An 18,645-nucleotide genomic window follows, 5' to 3' on the forward strand; every position below is an offset into this window, starting at 1 on the left:
AATTTTTCCCACTAATCTCCTATGTGGGACTTTTATCAAAAGCTTTCTGGAAGTCCAGGTACACTACATCCACTGGCTCTCCCTTGTCCATTTTCATACTTACATCCTCAAAAAACTCCAGAAGGGACTTGGCTTATGTGCCTCTGGTTAATTCATCAATGTCCTCCCTTCACTGCTGAATAGATCAGTTGGTTCCATTTCTGTCTCTTTTGCAAGAAGCCTTCTAGTTCATGGTCTGCTCCTGAAAGTGTGATACTGCTGCACTGTGCAGTGTAGCATCTCCCCTTCATGATGACATGTTAAACTGAGCCCTGATTGCCCTTTTCTGTGGGTGTAAGTCCCCTTTTACACAGGGTGGCAGGTGCATCCAGTGGTGGTGGCAGCCTTAGAATACAAAGAGGTCCCTTTAGAACAGAGATGTGGAGGAAGCCTGAAGCCCCACATCACCAAGTTCAGGAACAGCGACTTTCCTTCAACCACTGCGCTCTTAACCCAACTTGCACAACCTTAATCATTACAGCAACTTTGTACTACAGTCATCTTTGTTACCTTTTTGTTCTAATTGTGTTCTTGCTTGTAAAATTGTGCATAATTTATATTCATGTTGTTGTGAGTGTTATGTTTCTGATTCTCTGTGCCTGCAATGCTGTTGCAATTAAGTTTTTCTTTGCACCTGTGCATACTTGTACTTGTGCACATGACAATAAACTCAGCTTTGAAAGTGAAGTATGTCACTACACACATCAATAGAAAACAGATATTATTCCCTCCAGTGATGCTCAATAGAAAATGGATTATCTGGTCACACACACAAAATGCTGGAGGAACTCAGCAGGCTGGGTGGCATCAATGGAAAAGAGTACAATTGATGTTTCAGGCTGAGACCCTTCATCAGTTCTGGTAATTACCTGGTCATTTTCAGAATGCTGCCTCTGGGCACTTGCTGCACATGCATTTCTTACAACAGCAACTATCCTTCAAACTTACTTAGATATTTTCAGTGGTGTTGAAGGGCTGGGGTCCTGTCTATCACCCTCTTAAATGCCTCACAGGTAAACAGCAAGCATGACTGGCTGTGGTGCTTTGTAAAAGTATGTATTGGCTTGATGGCACTGTGATTGCATTGAACTTTTGGAAAATTGAATATAAAGACATGCACAGATTGTATTGCCTTTCCTGAATATTTTGATTGATAAAGTAAATTTATTAGATTAAAAATAATTTAAGCATAGCATTGTAAAGGATGAAACAGAACCCAAGGCAGCAGCCCTTGAGAAAGAGTTGAAGTGTCCACTGGCTGTTGGTAACTTATTCTGTACATTGTCTGATGTTTTATGAATTTGAGTCTGAAACAGCATCCAGTATTAGCATTTCCTTCATGTTGATGTTTGCATGAATTACACCTTAATGTGAACTAATCAAAGCTGTAGCCTTTCCTCTGCCTCTGTACTGTGGATACATTTAGCAAATATGCACTGGACGGGCAGTCACAGTTCAGTGGTTATCTATAGTGGTATATTGGAGCTTCAGAGGATATGATGTTTTGTAACAGCTGAGTGTTCTGGTTTCTCATGCACAATGTATGGTAAAAGTTGTTTACTATTCTGTTGGCATTTCCTCTTTATGGTTTACGTGTTAACCAATCCTTAACTCATAATTTGCTGCTGACTTTCTCAGTTTCAATCACAGATGAGGCACTTGTGGCAGATTTCAAAGATCGCGAAGTTTTTGGTTTCAAACACAGGTCTTTATTCATCAACCTGACCTCTGTTACCCAGAAGAAAGAAACAAAGCCTTCAAACCCTTCCATTCATGCACTGTCCTTTCATTGATGTTCTGGACCTCCTTAACTTACAACTGCATGAGAGGACCCCTGTTGCCTGGACTTCAGTGGCTTAAGAAGGTTCTTCATTCAGTGATGAGGAGAATCTTTGTTGAAATCAGATCAATGATAAAATAGATGGTACAGGTAAGTGTGATGATTAAGTGTGACTCTTACAGAGCTTTTATATTTTATTCAAGACTTCTAAATAATTAATATTTCAAGCACTGCACATTTGATTCTTCAAAGTTCAAAGTAAGTTATTGAAGTATATATACGCCACCATTTTCCTGATACTCATTTTCTTGTGAGCATTCACAGTAAACACAAAGAATAACAATAAAAGCAATAAAAAATACACACAAACTAAGATGGACAAACAACCAATGTGCAAAAGACAATAGATTGTGCAAATACAAAAAGAAAAAACCCCAAAATAACAATAATAAATAATATTGAGAAGATGAGTTGTTGAATCCTTGAAAGTGAGTCTGTAGGTTGTGGAATCAGTTCAGTGTTAGGGGTGAGTGAAATTATCCACACTGGTTCAGGAGCCTAATGGTTGAAGGGTAATAACTGTTCCTGAACCTATGGCTCCTGTACCTCCTCCCTGATGACAGCAAGATGGTAATCTCTGAAAGATGGAATTCAGCCAGCCTCTACTGGTACTTTGAATTCTAAATAAATCAACAGTGACCAGAAACTTTTCATTTGGAATTACTCTCAGTTATAAGTTTGTTTTCCTTTTGATGTAGAGATTCTGGAACTAGACCTTGGGAGACTTATAAGTAAGTGTAGACAGAAAGGTGTCTTGTAGTTTATTGGGGGGTGGGAGTGGTACTATATCTTTGTAGTTAGGTTATTGTGTTAGCAACTTGTCTGAACTAATACAAGTTTCAATCACCCTGTGGTAGCAGAGCAGGTATGGCACAATCCTGGGTGATTGTCAATTCAAGAGTTCCTACAGACTGGCGAATTTAAGTTCAGTTAAAGATTTAATTAAACTTGGAAACTGAGAAGCTGGTAACAGAGACCATGGAACTACTAGATCTTTAGTTAAATTCCCTTCTATTGCACTATGATCATTAGGAAACTAGACTCTGTCCTACTCTAAGATCAATCTAACCCTTCTCTCCTGTATAGACCTCCATTTTTTTTTTATCATCCATGTGTCTATCTTTCTTAAATGTGCCTAATTCCTCTACCACTACCCCAGCAACACAGTCCATGCATCTACCACTCTCTGTGTTATATATTATTAAAAAAACCTGTGACGTCCTCTCCATAGTTTCCTCCAATCATCTTAAAATTGTGCCCTCTATTATTAGCAATCTCCACCCTTGGAAAAATTCTGTGACTATACACTCCATGCCTTTCATCCTAAACATTTCCAGCATCTGCTGATGCTGGAAATCCAAGCAACACACACAAATTACTGGAAAAACTCAGCAGGCCAGGCAGCATCTATGGAAAAGAGTACAGTCGATGTTTCAGGCTGAGACCCTTCAGCAGGACTGGAGGAAAAAAAAGATGAGTAGATTTAAAAAGTGGGAGAGGGTAGTGAGAAACACAAGGTGATAGGTGAAACCGGGAGGGGGAGAGATGAAGTAAAGAGCTGGAAAGTTGATTGGTGAAAGAGATACAGGGCTGGAGAAGTGGGAATTTAATAGGAGAAGACAGAAAACCATGGAAGAAAGAAAAGGGGGGAGGAGCACCAGAGGGAGGTGGTAGGCATCTTATGCTCCTTTGCTCCAGAAAGAAAAGCCCTGGCTTGCTCAATCTATCTTTATAAGACATGCCCTCTAATCCAGGCAGCATCCTGTCACATCTTCTCTGCACCCTCTCTGGAGCTTCCACATCTTTATTACAGTATAATGAGGCAACCACAACTGAACACAATATTTCAAATGTAGTCTCACCAGGGTCTGATAGAACTGCAGCATTACCTCGTGGCCCTTGTACTCAATCCCTCGACTAATGAAGCACAATACTCTGTATTACTACTTTGTAGCTGCCCTTTCAACTTGCATGGCAGCACTGGCTCTGGACCTCAAGATCCCTCTGTTCCTCCACACTGGTAAGAGCACCACCATCAACTCTGTATTCCACCTTCAAATTTGACCTTCCGAAGTGATTCGCTTTGCATTTTCTGGGTTGAACTCCATCTGCCACTTCTCAGCCCATCTCTGCATTCTGTCAAAGTCCTGCTGTAATCCAAGACAGCCTTCCACATTATCCACACCTCAACCAGCCTCCGTGCTATTCAATGAAATAGTAAAAAACCAAGGGACACAAGGTATGAGCAATGAGCCTTGGCCTTGCCATGCATTTTGCAGCTTATTAGTGGATGAAAATAACATTAGTTTTTATCTTAACAGGTTCATGGAAAAATAGTGAAAATGAAGGTGGTAATTCATTGGTTGTTCTTGTATAGTAGACAGGTACACGTAGGAACAGGCCCTTCAATCCATCATGTCTGTGCCCACCGTAAACTCAATGACTTGACCTCCACAGCTCTCTATGGTAATGAATTCCACAGATTTACCACCCTCTGGATAAAGAAGTTCCTCCTCATCTCCATTCTAAGGATATTCTGAGTTTTTGCCCTTTGGTCCTAGACTTCCTCACTATAAGCACCATTCTCTCCACATTCACTCCATCTGGGTCTTTCAATATTCAATAGACCCTCCACGTTCTTCTACTCCAATGAGTCCAGGTCTAAAGCCATCAAACGCACTTCATATTCAACCTTTTCATTCCCATGAAATTTGGATTTACAAATGGCTGGGATGCTGTAGCAATCCTCACAGGTAACTCCCTGCTTCCCCTCCCCCACCCTTTGATCTTTCCCCTTACTAGTTTTTCACCTGGCACCTACCAACCTTCTCCTTCCCATCCTCCCCCCACCTTCTTTATAGGGCCCCTGCCCCCTTCCTCTTCAGTCCTGACGAAGGGTCTCAGCCTGAAACGTTGACTGTTTGTTTCCAGGATGCTGCCCGACCTGCTGAGTTCCTCCAGCATGTTGTGCGTGTTCCTCACAGGTTCAGCTTTGCTCCATGTTTATCTACAGCATCAAACCTTGGTTTTAAAAAAAAATCAAGTTTTACATCCACGGAAATCTGTTTACATGGTTGTTTAAGTTTACAACTTGCACTTAAACTTACCAAGCCTGTTTCAGGTATCTTGATGGAAAACTTATTTAAAAAAAAAGCTGTTAGACAACAAAATGAGCCTTTAGTGCTTAAGCTAAATCAATGTGTGTTCAATAATTCAAGTTTTAAAAAAAAGTAAAAATAGTCAAAATTTATTGTTTCTTTTGGATCATATTTATTTTTTAAAATAAGATTTTTGTTATTTTCCCTACATAAATTCAGTAAGAGCAAATTTTCTTCTAAATCTCAGATTATTGGGTATTGATACATGAATTTCATTATCTGAATTTCTCTAACCTGAAATACCGTAATGCAAGTGTCTTTGCAGACCCCATCTGAGCACTCATGGTCTATATCTCCCCATTTTCTGCCTGTTCATAGTGCATGTCCAAATGCCACTTAAGTGCAGGGTGGTAAACCTTTTTGAGATTGTGTGCCCAAATTGGCAATCATTTTCTAAAATAATTGTCTTGTGTACCTTGGTAATTTTGAGTAGAGATGATCACTTTGCAATGATAATTATGGACTTTTTCTTTAGGAAAAAAGAAAGAGTTCTGTTGCTTATGAGTATTCTTTGTTTTGCTATTAATAAAAAGATTTTAGAAGCTTTTTAGAAAACCTTTTGAAAATATTAATCTTTTGATTAGACGATTGAAAAATAACATTTATGCATTACTTACTTGATTTCATTTTTAATATCTTATTGTAATTTATTGTTTTTTCTTTTATATATTGCACTGTACTGCTCCCACAAACCAACAAATTTCAAGACATATGCCAGTGCTATTAACCCTAATTCTGATTCTGCCAGTGTTGATGTACACATCAGGTCGGCAAGGATTTCAAAATGTATCGCCCAATGTCCGGTGTTATTTATATTTAATTTATTTCATTTTATTTAGAGTTACAGTGGGGAACAGGCCATTCTGGCCCAACCAGCAACATACCTACTTAACCCGAGACTAATCACAGGACAATTTACAATGACCAGTTCATCTACTAACCAGTATGACCTCGGGACTGTTGCAGGAAACTCATGTGATGACGGGGGCGGGGGAACATACAAACTCCCTGCAGACGGTGCTGGAATTGAACTTCGAACTCATGGGCTGTTACAGCGTCGCGCTAACCACTATGCTACCATATTCTTGCGACCATCTTGCTAGCGCCAAGGCAGCGTGAAACTATTCCTGTGAAAACATCTCTCTGCTCTTGGGTTGTAAAAAGTCATTCTCTGATTCATTTGGCAGTAAAGATAACCATAATGTATATTTTCATTGTGGGTTGGGTTTAAAGAAACAAGGGACAGCACTACATGTGTGCCAACAAAATTTTTGTACGTGCTATCTTGGGCCACATGACATGGGTTTGCCACCTCTGTTTATTTAATCTGCTTCCACCATGCCCTTCAATAGCATGTTCCAGACATCCAGCATTCTCTGAGTAAAACAAAAACTTGCCTTGCAAATCTACTTTAAACTCTCCCCCTCTCATCTTAAATCTTTCGTATTTCAAATTTCCATCTTGGGATAAAGACTAACCATCTACCCTATTTATGTCTCTTAAAATGTTATATACTTCCACCAGGTCATCCCTTAGCCTCTAACGTTTCAGTGAAAACAATCCAACTCTGCCCAACCTCCCTTTACAGTTAATACCCCTTAACCGGGCAATATCTGATGAACCTCTTCTGTACCTTCTCCAAAGCCTCTACATGTTATACAACAATCAGAAATTAGCACAATACTTCAAATGTGGTCTAATCGAAGTTATTCCTACACACACAAAATGCTGGAGGAACTCAGCATCAATGGAGAGGAATGAAGAGTCAAGGGATCTACTTTCTTCAGGATTTCCTTCGTCTATTCTTCCGGCATTTATCCCTGCAAGTGGCACAAGTACTGCACCTACCTATTCACCTCCTTCCTCATCCCCATTCAGGACCCCAAACAGTCATTTCAGGTGATGCAGCATTTTGCCTGCAAGTCTGTCAGGGTTATCTACTCTCTCTGGTGTTCCCTCTGCAGCCTTCTTTACAATGGTGAGACCCAACACAGATTGGGGGACCACTTTATCAAGTACCTTGGTCTCAGGCAGGATTTCCCAGTGGCCAAGTTTTCATTTCACTCCCTATTCGCATTCTGATATGTCCATCCATGGCCGGCTCTACTGCCACGATGAGGTCACTATCAGGTCTGGGTGGCCTCCAACCTGATAGTATGAATATGAATCTCTTACTTTGAGTAATTTCTCACTTCATCTGCGTTTCCCCACCCACCTGGCTGCACTCTTTCCACTGCCCCCATCTTCGTCTGGCTTCTTACCTTTCCAGACCTGATGAAGGGTCTGAACCTGAAATGTTGACTCTTTACTCCTCTCCTTAGACTGATCTGCTAAGCTCCCCCAGCATTTTGTGTGTGCTACTTTAGCTTTCCAGCATCTGCAGAATCTTCTGTTTATGATTGGTGGAGAGAAATGTAGATCAGGGCAGCAGAAAATAACTCACCCAGGAGATGAGAGGCAATTAAAAAAACTCCTAAGAAAATAACTGGATTGTTGTGGTGGGAGATTTTAACTTCCCAAATATTGATTGGCATTTCTCTAGAGTGAGGGGTTTAGATGGGGTGGAGTTTGTTAGGTGTGTTCAAAAAGGTTTCTTGACACAATATGTAGATAAGCCTACAAGAGCGAGAGACTGTATTTGATCTGGTCTTAGGAAATGAACCGTGTCAGGTCTCTCAGTGAGATAGTGATCACAGTTCTATCTCCTTTACCATAGCATTGGAGAGGGATAGGAACAGACAAGTTAGGGAAATGTTTAATTGGAGTAAGGGGAAATATGAGGCTATCAGGCAAGGACTTGGAAGCATAAGTTGGAAACAGATGTTCTCAGCGAAACGTACCAAAGAAATGTGGCAAATGTTCAGGGGATATTTGCGTGGGGTTCTGAGTAGGTACATTCCAATGAGACGTGGAAAGGATGGTAGGGTACAAGATCGTGGTGCACAAAAGCTGTTGTAAATCTAGTCAAGAAGAAAAGAAGAGCTTATGAAAGGTTCAAAAAAACTTGGAATGATATAAATCTAGAAGATTATAAGGCTAGCAGGAAGGAGCTTAAGAATGAAATTAGGTGAGCCAGAAGGAGCCATGAGAAGGCCTTGGTGGACAGGATTAAGGAAATTCTAAGGCATTCTACATGAAGAGCAAGAGGATAAGATGTGCAAGGCTTATTGAGAAAGTAAGGAGGCATGGGATCCAAGGGGACATTGCTTTGTGGATCCAGAACTGGCTTGCCCACAGAAGGCAAGGAGTGGTTGTAGACAAACATGGAGGCTGGTGACCAGTGGTGTGCCTCAGGGATCTGTTCTGGGACCCCTACTCTTTGTGGTTTTTATAAATGACCTGGATGAGGAAGTGGAAAGATGGGTTAGTAAATTTGCTGATGACACAAAGGTTGGGTGTGTTGTGGACAGTGTGGAGGGCTGTCAGAGTTTACAATGGGACATTGATAGGTTGCAAAACTGCGCTGAGAAGTGGCAGATGGAGTTTAACCCAGTTAAGTGTGAGGTGGTTCATTTTGGTAGGTCAAATATGATGGCAGAATATAGTATTAATGGTAAGACTCTTGGCAGTGTGGAGGTCAGAGGGATCCATAGGACAGTCAAGGCTGCTGCGCAGGTTGACTGTGGTTAAGAAGGCATACGGTGCATTGGCCTTCATCAATCGTGGGATTCAGTTTAAGAGTTGAGAGGTAATGTTGCAGCTATATGGGACCCTGGTCAGACCCCACTTGGAGTACTGTACTAAATCCTGGCTGCCTCACTATAGGAAGGACATGGAAACTGTTGAAAGGATGCAGAAGAGATTTACAAGGATGTTGCCTGAATTGGGGAGCATGCCTTATGAGAATAGGTTGAGTGAACTTGGCCTTTTCGCCTTGGAGTGACGGAGGATGAAAGATGACCTGATAGAGGTGTATAATATGATGATAGACATTGATTGTGTGGATAGTCAGAGGCTTTTTCCCAGGGCTGAAATGGCTAGCATGAGAAGGCACAGTTTTAAGGTGCTTGGAAGTAGGTACAGAGGAGATGTCAGGGGTAAGATTTTTACGCAGAGAGTGGTGAGTGCATGGAATTAGGCTGCTGGCGATGATGGTGGAGGCGGATATGATAGGGTCTTTTAAAAGACTCCTGGGGGCTACATGGAGCTTAGAAAAATAGAGGGCTATGGGAAAAGCCTAGGTAGTTCTAAGGTGGGGCCATGTTCGGCACAGCTTTGTGGGCCAAAGGGCCTGTATTGTGCTGTATGTTTTCTATGTTTCTATAAGCATGTGGATGATAGAAAAATGGAGGGCAATGTAGGAGGGAAGTGTTAGATCGATCTTGGAGTAAGTTAAAAGATTGGCACAACATCATGGGCAGAAGGGCCTGTACTGTGCTGTGATGTTCTATCTATTCGAAGGCAGTATAACAGCTCATGAATTTGTGTATCTATTCAGCCGGAGGATTTGATCGACTGATCATTTAGGTTGTCCAAAACCAATGCAATTGACAGGGGCAATGAGATGGAGCTATAGTCTGCAAAAAGCAGTGAATGTTTATTAAACACTGATTAGACCACAACTTGGGTACTGCACCCAGTTCTGTACACTGCACTTTAGGAAGGGTGTGAAGGACCTGCAGAGGAGATACTGGTTCCAGGGAAGTATTTCAACCACAAAGTCAACCAGGAACAAAGAAGGGTGTGAGGAAATCTTGACAGAAGTGAGTTAAGTCATGGTGGTAAATAAAGGGTGGAGAATGAACTAGTCCGTCTCGGATCAGAGGAGACAGATTGCATGTGAAGGGTAAACAGTGGAGGGGGGGGGTGTAGTTACTTTAGTGAGTAATTCTGAACGTACGTTTTGGAGGCTGATAGAAACAGTTACTTAGCACACAGAACAATTTTGCATAGTACAAGCCCTTCAGCTCACGATGTTGTACCAACCTTTTAACCTACTCTAATATCAATCTAACCCTTCCCTCCTACATAGTCCTCAATTTTTCTGTCACCATGTGCCTATCTAAGAGTCTCTTAAATGTCCCTAATGTGTCTGCCTCTGCCACCACTTGTGGCAGTGTGTTTCACACATCCACTATTCTCTGTGTAAAAGAAAAACAAACGTGCCTCTGACATCCCTCAAACTTCCCTCTCAATACCCTAAGGTTATTCCCCTTGTATTAGTCATTTCCAAGCTGGTAAAAATGTCTCACTGTCCACTGGTTAATAATGCTTTCCAGAAGGAATGGGATACCTACAGAGAAACAGGGACAGACTGGGTGAATGGGACCGAATGGTTTCACCCTCAGGGAGCTCATAGGGATTTGCTGGCTGCCTCTGCTGTTATGATTCTATGATCACATACAGGGACAGTGGTGTAATGGTTAGCGACCCGGTTCAATGCACGCCATTGTTTGTAAAGAGCTTCTCATGACCATGGGGGTTTTCTCCCACATTTCACGCATGTACAGGTTATTTGGTTACATGGGTGTAATCGGGCAGCACAGGCCCATTGGGTCAGCAGGGTCTATTACTGTGCCGTATCTAAATAAAGGGGGAGTCTGTACCTTCTCCCCTTGTGACCTGGTGGATTTGCTCCAGTTTCCTCCCACAGTCCAAAGACATATTGGGTTGTTGATTAATTGTCCTGTGATTCGGCTACTTGGTTGCTGGGCGGTTTGGGCCGGAAGGGTCTGTTCCATGCTGTATGAATAAAATAAAATTTAACAAGTTCTTAGCTGGCCAGATGGATGATAGAAGAATGGAGGTCTACGTAGGAGGGAAGGGTTAGATTGATATGAAAATAAGTTAAAAGATTGGCACAATATTGTGGGCTAAAGGGCTTGTACTATGCTGTGATGTTCCTTGTTCAGTGCCCTTCACCCTACATTACAAGCTGTGTCTTAAGCTGTAAGGTCTATAAACTATGGAATACCATTGCCAAACCTTTTTCTCTTTCTTTTAACATGCGTCTGAAAACCTACCTCTGACCACGCTTTTCCTTGGCTGCCTTGATATCTCCTCACTGTGAACCAAGGTTTTTCTGGGTAAGAATCCTGGGAAGCATTCTGAACTGGTTTGGCATATCACATGTGTATTTTGATACAGGCCAGTAATTCTGTCTCGCACTCTGCACAAGCTTTGTTTTTTTTCCCCCTTTCACTCATTTTACAGGATGTGGGCATTGTAGGCAAGGACAGCATTTATTGCCCAACTGCCCTTGAGAACGATGATGATGCATTTCTGGAGTCTGGGTGGTGAAGGTCAGAGCCACGCATGACAGAAACAGACCCTATAGGCCAGCTGGTCCTCCAGCACCCACTTACACTGATCCTTCTGTAGCCCATGTTGTTCTAATCCAGTTGGCACTGTCGTGTAGCAATTCATTGGAAGCTACTCACTACTTCTACTATTTATAATTGTTCAAGTTTTTTTAAGTCCACACTTTATTCTGCGTTCTGTTATCGTTTTCCCTTGCTGTGTGATAAATTGATCTGTGTGGATGGCATACAAGACTACATTTTTCACTGTACCTCTGTATCACTGTGACAATGATAAACCAATTAAAAAAATTTCTTCCCACATTCCTATCGACATCACTCTCTTAACAGAATACTACTACACATAAAAATAGAAAACTACAGCACAGTACAGGCCCTTCGGCCCACCATGTTGTGTCTACTGTACAACCTACTCTAAGATCAATTTAATTCTTCCCTCCTACAGAGCCCTCTGTTTTTCTATCATCAATGCATCTCTCTGAGTTTTTTAAATGTCCCTAATGTATCTGCCCCTACCAGTACCTCAGGCAGTGCATTCCACATATTCTCTGTATAAAAAATAAACACCTATACTTTCATCCAATCACCTTACAATTATGCCCCCTTACTTTAGCCATTTCTGCCCTGGCGAAAAAGGTGCTGGCTTTCTACTCGATCTGTGCCTTTTAGCATCTTGTGCATGCACTTCCATCACGTCACCTCTCAGCCTCCTTCACTCCAAAGAGAAAAGCCCTATCTCACTCAACCAGTCCTCATAAGACCTGCTCTCTAATCCAGGCAGCATCCTGGTAAATCTCCTCTGCACCCTCTATAGTTTCCACATCCTTACTATAATGAGGTGACAAGAACTGAACGCAATACTTTTAAGTGTGGTCTCACCAGGGTTTTATGAAGCTGCAACACTCATCTGCATACCAGAGACAATTTACAATGGCCAATTAACCCCCCCCCCCCCCCACCCTTGTATTTTAGGAAGCACAAGGGATTCCAGTCTGCTGTAGAAACTCTGTGGGTTAGGCTGCACCAGGACTGAATGGAGGAGAGAGATATTTCCTTGGGATGTGAGAGGGAACTGGAGTACTTGGAGGAGTTCTGTGTGGTTACAGTGGGAACAGACAAACTCCATACAGACCGCACCGAGGTTGGGATTGAAGCCAGGATATTAGCTGTGGCACTCTGTCGCCCATTCCAGCAGCATCGATGGAGGTCGAGGTTTTGGACCTCTAATGATGAATGAATATAATTACATGTCAGGGTGTTGAATCAGAACCAGAAGCTGCAGGTGGTGGCATTCCCCTCATTCCCCAGCACCTGCTGCCTTTGTCCTTGATCTGACATTCATGTAGCCATCAATTCATTGAACCATTAATTCAGGTAGCCATCCTGTCCTTGTGAAATATTATTTTTTGTATCTCCACAGGTGCTGTCTGATCCCTGCTTTTCGATTTCTGAATCAGTTATAATATCTCGCATTTTTATGTATTTTATATATAATGTGTGTGTGTGTCATTGTATCTCTGCAGAGAATGATATATGTGTACACACACACACACACACACACACACACACACACACACACACACACACACACACACACACACACACACACACACACACACACACACACACACACACACACACACACCCCCCCCCCCCCCCCCAGGTTCAATTCCCACCGCTGCCTGTAAGGAGTTTATAGATTCTCCTGTGACCATGTGGGTTTCCTCCGGGTGCTCCGGTTTCCTCCCACATTCCAAAGGCGTACCGACCGGGTGGTAGGTTAATTGGTCATTGTAAATTGTCCTGTGATTAGGCTAGGGTTAAGTTGGGGGTTACTGGACGTTGAGCCTTGAAGGGCTGGAAGGGCCTATTTTTTTTTGTGTGTGTATCATTCTCTGCAGAGATACAATGATGGTTTTAGAACATAATGACATTGAACAAGTAATCATATTAATGGTTCAAGGTTTTCAAGGTTCAAGGACAGGTCAGGTAGAAATGGGAAAATGGTTGTCACGCTGCAGCTGAGAACATAGCTGCACACAGTTTGAGTTAATGCATAATCCAAGGGCAGCTGTTAACTGATGCAGGGGTCTCAGTCAGAATTGTCGACAGTTCCTTTCCCCCCACAGATGCTGCTTGTCCTGCTGAGTTCCTCCAGCAGGTTGGTTGTTGCTCCTGATGATAGCATCTGTCATCTCTTGTGTCTCCAACGCATAACTTGATTGTTCGTCTGTTTTGCGTGATCTGGAATTCTAAAATCAGACAGCGGTGAACCAGTGGAGTTCATTGCCACAGATGGCTGCGAAGACCAAGTCTTTGCATGTATTTAAGGCAGAGACTGATAGTTAGCTAGGGGGTTATTGCATTTTTTAAAAATTGGCCATGATTGTGTGGTAGAACAGATTCGATGGACCAAATGGCCAAATTCTTCTTCTATCTCTTACAGTATTATTTGCTGCTCGCTTATTTTAATCGATTGATTTATTTAGAGATATGGCACAGTAGCAGGCCTTTCCAGTCCAACAAGCCCGCACTGCCCAATTACACCCATGTAACCAACAACTTGCTAACCCAGACATCTCTGGAATGTGACTACGCTATTGTGCCATCGCAAAACTTGAAGTAAGGCCTTGACTAAGTTACATTGATTCAGAGGTGTGTGTGCATGTGTTGGTCATCTTCCTCTAACTTCAGGTATTTTCTCCCCTCTCTCTTTTTCCATTCCTCATTCTGGCTCCTCTCTTACCCCCTTCGCATCATTTCCCTCTGGCTACCCCTGCTTCCTTTTTTTTCCATGGTTCACTCTCCTCTCCTGTCTCTTTAGAAAACTCCTTTTTCTTCAGCCTTTTACCTCTTGCACCTATCATCTCCTAGCTTTACACTTCATCGATTTCCCGCACCACCCACCTGCCTATTCCCTCACCTGGTCTCATCTATCATTTGTCAGCTTGTACTCCTTTTCCTCCCCACCTTCTTATTCTGCCATCTTCCCTCTTTGTTTTCAGTCTTGATGAAGGTCTTGGTCCAAAATATTGCCTGCTTATTGCCCTCCATAGATGCTGCCTGATCTGCTGAGTTACTCCAGAATTTTGTGTGTGTTCTGAGAAGTGTGAGGTTCTACATTTTGGCAGGAATAATCCAAATAGAACATACAGAGTAAATGGTAAGGCATTGAGGAATGCAGTGGAACAGAGAGATCTAGGAATAACAGTGCATAGTTTCCTGAAGGTGGAGTCTCATGTAGATAGGGTGGTGAAGAAGGCTTTTGGAACACTGGCCTTTATAAATCAGAGCATTGAGTACAGAAGTTGGGATGTAATGTTAAAATGGTACAAGGCATTGGTAAAGCCAAATTTGGAATATTGTGTACAGTTCTGGTCACCGAATTATAGGAAAGATATCAATAAATTCGAGAGAGTGCAGAGACGATTTACTAGGATGTTACCTGGGTTTCAGCACTTAAGTTACAGAGAAAGGTTGAACAAGTTAGGTCTCTATTCATTGGAGTGTAGAAGGTTGAGGGGGGATTTGATCGAGGTATTTAAAATTTTGAGAGGGATAGATAGAGTTGATGTGAATAGGCTGTTTCCATTGAGAGTAGGGGAGATTCAAACGAGAGGACATGATTTGAGAGTTAGGGGGCAAAAGTTTAAGGGAAACACGAGGGGGTATTTCTTTACTCAGAGAGTGATAGCTGTGTGGAATAAGCTTCCTGTAGAAGTAGTAGAGGCCAGTTCAGTTGTGTCATTTAAGGTAAAATTGGATAGGTATATGGACAGGAAAGGAGTGGAGGGTTATGGGCTGAGTGCGGGTAGGTGGGACTAGGTGAGATTAAGAGTTCGGCACGGACTAGGAGGGCTGGAATGGCCTGTTTCCGTGCTGTGATTGTTATATGGTTATATGGTGTTCCTCTTGGAGTTGTTGGTAACTTGAGTTGTTAGATTTAAATTAGGAGAGAACTGGGGGGGAATACGCCCAAAAGTATATCGACCTCAGTATTGAATGAGCTGACTAAACCTCTACAGGCCTCTAGGATACAGAATTCCCAGATGTTTGTTACCCTCTGAGTGAGGACATTCTACCTTCTCTCAGACCTATTACCTTTATTCTCAAATTGCTGTCCTGGTCTTCGACTTCTCAGTGAGGGGAAACACCCCCCCTGCATCTAACTTGCCAAGCCCTTCAGTAATTCTCAGTGGGTTGCTAAGGTCTGAAACTTGGGGCTAGAGGAACAACATCATTGCATGGATGCATAGCCGTTAGCGCAATGTGATTACAGCACCAGTGACCCGGTTTGAATACCCGCTGCTGTCTGAGAGGTGTTTGTACCTTCTCCCCGTGACCTTCCTCCTGGTGCTCCAGTTTCCAGAGACATACAAGTTAGTAGGTTAACTGGCCACCTGGGATAAATTGAGCAGTGCAGGCTTATTTGGGCCAGAAGGGCCAGTGCTGTATCTCTAAGTACAGTATGGTGCAAAAGTCTTGGGCATATAGCTAGAATGCTTAAGACATTTTGTACAGCATTATATTTGTCAATGTGGAGTGGAGAGTGAACTTGTAAATCTGGTGGGAGCAAAGGATGTTGGAGCTGAGGGGTGTGGCAGAGAGGGAGTGCCAGGGACAGAGGGTGGCATGGGTGCAGACACACCCAGCCCCCAGCCCTGAGACATCAGGCAATGTCATTTGATTCCAAACAGTTGGTTTATTGATTATTATAGAATGTCTCTCACGTACTTCCCACTCCCTCCCTTTTCCCTGCCTCCTTTCCCAACCATGGTTCCCCTCTCTGCCCCGTTCCCACTCTCCATGCACAAGAGAGAACCATATCAGAATCAGGTTTATCATCACTCACATATATCATGCAATTTGCTTTTTCTCGTGACTGCGATACAGGGCAATACAAAACATTACTATAGTACTGTGCAAGATTTTTGGCACTCTAGCTATATATCTGTGCCTAAATAAAAGACATTTTAAAAGAAATTTCTCTGAGCACTTTGCAACCCTCTGGAATGAACACTGAATTTTCTAATTCCATGCAGAATGCTTTCTCATTGTGTCTCATCCTTCTTTCTCACCCATTGCCATGCCATACCTCGCTTGCTGTCAGTTCTGTATTTCTTATCACCAGATCTTTCCCATATGGTCTTTTATGTTGTACCTCACTTCTCCCCCTACACTGCTTTGAACTTTCCACTGTTTCCCCACCCCCCCACACGCATTTCTGAGGAAGAGTCCTTGACTTAAAATGTTAATGAATTTCTTTATTCACAGACACTGAGACTTTCTCTTGTTTTTTTGATCTACAGTAATAGATTTTTTCTATTTCTGAGATGCTTGGCTAGAGTAGGTAGTCAGTGTTTTTCCTATGAATGAGTCACACAGACTAGAGGATATACACTTACGATAAAAGTTGGGGTGCGGTGGGGGGAGTTTGAAGGAGATTTATGAGGTTTTTTCAACACAGAAGGTGGAGGGTGCCAGGGAAGATAATGGATGCAGATACTGTAGCAATGTTTAAAAGACCATAAGACAAAGGAGCAGATTTAAGCCATTCAGCCCTTTGAGTTGGCTTGCCATTCCATCATGGCTGATTTATTTTCCCATTCAATCCTGCCTTCTCCAGATAACTGACAACCAATCAAGAACCTATCAACCTCTGCTTTATCTACCCAATGAGTTTGCCTCCACAGCCATCTGTGGCAATAAATTCCACAGATCCACCAACCTCAAAAAAATTCCTTCTCATCTGTTCTAAAGGGATATACTTGTATTATGAGGCTAGTCTGAGATTCTCCCATTATTGGAAACATCCTCTTCACTCTTTCTAGGCCTTTCAATATTTGATAAGTTTCAATGAGGTCCCTGCTCATTCTTCTAAACAAAAGTCATAACCATACACTTCCCTACACTGTATTACACCTGCCATTTCTTCCCCATTATCCTAATCTGTCCAAGCCCTTCTGCAGATTCACTGCTTCCTCAACACTACCTGTCCCTCCTCCTATCTTTGTATCGCCTGCAAACTTGGCCAGAAAGACATCAAGTCTGTCATCCGGCAGAAACGTGAAAAGGCAGGGCGGGGTGGGGGGAGTCGGGATCATGTGCAGGCAGGTGGGATTTGTTAGATTCTTGTCATGCTAAGTGTACACATGATGGACATGGAGGTTTTTTTCTGTGCTGTACTGTTCTATGTTCTATGTTACCAGGGTCTTTAGAAGACAGTTACACCATGTATGTGAAGAGAAATTATTTGCTCTTTGTGGGTTAAAGCTGAGCCATGGGATTTAAATGAGATCGCTCTCTGAAAGGGCTGCCATGACCACAATGGGCTGAATTACTCCTGTGTTGAAAGGCTCCATGATTCAACTGCCTGTCAGCAAGTCTTATCTGATGTCGGGACTCCAGTGAGACTGCATAGCTTCGTTCACTGCTGGCCCTGTTCCCCAACTCCAACAGAGGTAAGTTGCTCCAACCTATGCTTGACACAATGTGAACTGGATTAGTTCTTTACCTAAAGACTGAAACTATGATCGCATTGCTGTATTCATTTTCCTGAGGCATATTTTTGAAAGACATGGAAAGTACCCATTGAATTACATTGGTACGTTATTGTCAAGCAAGGATTGTTGTGGTATCTTGAAGAAAATCAAATATGCAGTAATCTAATCAGCCCTCTGTTAATGTTCACCAGTTGCCTCACAAGACAACCTTGGTAAATGTTATTGTATACTGAGATTGGTGATTAAATGCCAGCAGTATTGAACCTTAAAAGAATTAGAGAGCAATGCTGCACGAATACAGGCCCTTCAGACCAGTGAGTCCTTGTGCCTATCTAAGTGCTTCAGTTGGGGTCATAAACTGTGTCAGGTGCTCTCGGTGTGGCCTCCTGTATATTGGTGAGACCCGACATAGATCGGGAGACTGTTTCGCTGAGCATCCATGCTCCGTCCTCCAGAAGAACCAGGATCTCACAGTGGTCACCCATTTTAATTCCATTTCCCATTCCCATCTTGATATGTCAGTCCATGGCCTCCTCTACTGTCACAATGAGGCCACACTCAGGTTGGAGGAACAACACCTTGTATTCCGCTTGGGTAGCCTCCAAACTGATGGCATGAACATCAATTTCTCGAACTTCCGGTAATGACCCCCCCCCCCCCACCCCCCATCCTCTCCTTTACCAGTCCCCGTTCTCTTTTTCCCTCTCTCACCTTATCTCCTTGCCGCCAATCTTCTCCCTTTGGTGCTCCTCCCCTCCTTTCTTTCTTCCATGGCCTGTTCTCCTGTCAGACTCCCCCTTCTCCAGCCCTGTATCTTTCTCAGCTAGCAACTTCCCTGCTCTGCC

General features: G+C 42.7%; 1 protein-coding gene and 1 long non-coding RNA gene across 3 annotated transcripts in view; both read left to right on the forward strand.

Annotated features, from left to right (window-relative positions):
* The window catches only part of adcy5 (adenylate cyclase 5), a 416,408-nt gene that overhangs the window by 12,389 nt on the left and 385,374 nt on the right, over positions 1-18,645 (forward strand). The window lies entirely within an intron of this gene.
* Positions 1,520-18,645, forward strand: part of LOC140728027 (uncharacterized) — a 69,694-nt gene continuing 52,568 nt past the window's right edge. The window contains exons 1-2 of one of the 2 annotated variants that reach the window (XR_012098989.1): positions 1,520-1,969; positions 17,507-17,758. This is a non-coding gene — a long non-coding RNA (uncharacterized lncRNA). Of the gene's footprint in view, positions 1,970-15,277; positions 17,759-18,645 lie in introns of those variants that run through there. The other variant, XR_012098988.1, reaches the window with a different exon arrangement.

The sequence above is a fragment of the Hemitrygon akajei genome, chromosome 5, assembly GCF_048418815.1.
Source record: "Hemitrygon akajei chromosome 5, sHemAka1.3, whole genome shotgun sequence".
Lineage (NCBI taxonomy): Eukaryota > Metazoa > Chordata > Chondrichthyes > Myliobatiformes > Dasyatidae > Hemitrygon > Hemitrygon akajei.